At 38.3% G+C, this 2,500-nt stretch overlaps 1 protein-coding gene across 2 annotated transcripts in view; it reads left to right on the top strand.

The window, feature by feature from the left end:
- The window catches only part of LOC107614309 (isoprene synthase, chloroplastic), a 13,360-nt gene continuing 10,959 nt past the window's right edge, over positions 100-2,500 (top strand). For both annotated transcript variants that reach the window (XM_016316524.2, XM_021108784.1), the window contains exon 1: positions 100-153. The gene's annotated coding sequence lies outside the window, so the exon portion shown is untranslated. The remainder of the gene's footprint in view (positions 154-2,500) is intronic.

Raw genomic sequence — 2,500 nt, 5'->3', positions numbered from 1 at the left:
AAGAGTTTTCGTACCTTTTTCTTGAGTTGATGGATGAATGAGGCCTATAAATAAACGGAGCAGGCTCATCACCTCACACATTACACATTACAATAAAACGTTTTATTAACTTATATAATATTAGAGTGTTAGAGAGAACGTGATATATAGCAGTTGATAACTTGATAACAATGGCAAGTGAGTTGATATCTCTGCCCTACGCCCTATCAACCACACAAACAGTAGTAGTAGTAAAACATAGGAACCACTTTGGACGCAAAACAGTTACTCATGCCACTGCAAAAATACATGTCATTTGTGGCTCCACCAAAAAGGATGATGGCCAGTTAATTGGAAGGCGTTCAGCTAATTACCAGCCCAATCTATGGACTTATGAATTTCTTCATCAGTCCCACCACAATCATCACGTGGTAGGTAACTAACTAATTAACTAACTGCCAAAATTCTGAAATGTGCATATAATTCATCTTCTGGTCGTGTATTTTTTTTCCCCATCAACATGGTAACAGAAATGACCGAATAATCACCTTGAATTATTTAGCTCTCCCTTAGCTTGTATCTTCGTATTCAATTCATATTCCTGTTTTCTCTCTTTGTTTCTTTTAAATAGTCAAAAAAGTCTCAACACCAAAATAATCATATTCTTTCATGATGTCACTCTTGTATATTGCACACACAACATTCTGTTCCATATTATGAGCTCTAACACGGCACTTTTGGACGCCACATGCCGGTAGGAACGTTCATAAGCCGAAAATATAAATCGAGTCTATTTTTTAGACTCTAATCTGATTCTAAATTCGATGGAATCTAAATATTTTTGGGTTACAACTATATCGGATCTAAACCCGGTAAAAATTGAATCTTTAAAGTTTTAATAGTAATTTATAGAGAAATTTATCTATGATGCACTTATTTATTTATAAAAAAAATTTATCTATGATACTGTTCGGTAAGTCGGGTACCGGACGGTTCGGGTTAGGACCCTGAGGTCAACGCTTGGGATGGTGGAGAGGCTCGTCTGGTCGTGGTTTCCTGGTCCCGGGTGTGCGAGGTCCCGAGCACTTCGTATGGAGAGGGGGGTGCCACCTGCAAAGACACTCCGATGCTCTTGTCAGAATATGTGCAGGCAGAAAGGAGGTGGTGTAAGAATGTGACGTACCTTGGGGGAGAGCCAGTCTCCCCCTTATATACATGTCAGTAGTGGGCCCCTCCAGTGGTCAGGCCCATACCCTCAAGGGCGCTGTCCCACGGCTGTGTGCAAGCCGTACGAGACGCGTGTCCGGGTCGGGTGGAGGGCGCGTTGTTGGGCCGGCGGGAACTCGGGTCGGGTTAACCCGCGTGAGTTTGGGCCAGGCCGTAACAACTTTAATTCCATTCGATACCTTGATATGTTTGTTAAGTGATTTCAGGTTTAGAAGGTAAAGATTGGATTGAAGGAATGAAGAAAAAGCACGTAAAAATGGAGAACTCATGAAGAAATGAAGGAATTGCTAAGCTGTCAATCCTGACCTCTTCGTACTAAATTGATCATAACTCGAGCTACAGAGGTCCGAATGAGGCGGTTCAAGTTGCGTTGGAAAGCTAACATTCAGGGCTTTAAAATAACATGCAATTTTCATAGTTTCTTTGCAGTTATATGACACGTACGAGTTGTCCATGCGTGCGCGTCGTAGGATCAGTGTGACTCCCTTAAAGGCAACACGTGACCAGCAATTTCTGAAGCATTTTGGGCCCAATCCAACCCATTTCTGATGCTATTGAACCAGGGATTGAAGGAAAAATGAACGAAGTAGTCATAGGAGAGTTTTTCATCATGTTTTAGGTTAGGTTTCTAGAGAGAGAAGAGAGCTTCTCTCTAGAATTTAGGTTAGATTTAAGTTAGATTTCTTCTTAGATTTAGACTTAATTCTTGTTATCATTTACTTTTCCTTGCAATTTATTGTTCTTACATCTTTGCTCTTCTAGTTTTACTTTTTATTTCCTTTATTTTGTCACTTTTATGTTCATAAACTATAGTTGATTTTGATTTCCATTTAATGCAATTTCATGTTTTGTTCCTTTATTATTTAATTGCTTTGTTATTGTTATTTCCTTACATTTGGTAGTGTTAGATTTTATATTTCTTGTCATTTTATTATGCTTTCCTTTTATGCCTTCCAAGTGTTTGATAAAATGCTTGGTAGGATGTTAGAGTAGATTTTGAGCATTCTTGGCTTGGAAAGAGTAATTAGGCAATCTTGAGTCATGAAAACCCAACTCATGTTGGTGATGTAGAGTTGTTAGCTAATATTGTTTCCATTGACGCTAATCTTTTGCTAATTTAATTAGTGAGTTAATTAGGACTTTTAGATTGAAATTAGCTAGTCTTGTTAGACTTTCTCTCATGGAAGATAACATATTTCTTCTTCTAATGTTGGAGATGACGTAATAAGATAAATTCTTGTTTATATTTGTGACATGATTAATTAGTCTTGTTTGACATTCTCCCTATGTGAAG

This window comes from Arachis ipaensis, chromosome B08, assembly GCF_000816755.2.
Source record: "Arachis ipaensis cultivar K30076 chromosome B08, Araip1.1, whole genome shotgun sequence".
Lineage (NCBI taxonomy): Eukaryota > Viridiplantae > Streptophyta > Magnoliopsida > Fabales > Fabaceae > Arachis > Arachis ipaensis.
Note: the sequence above shows the minus strand (reverse complement) of the source record. Positions and strands in the feature narration are given on the sequence as shown.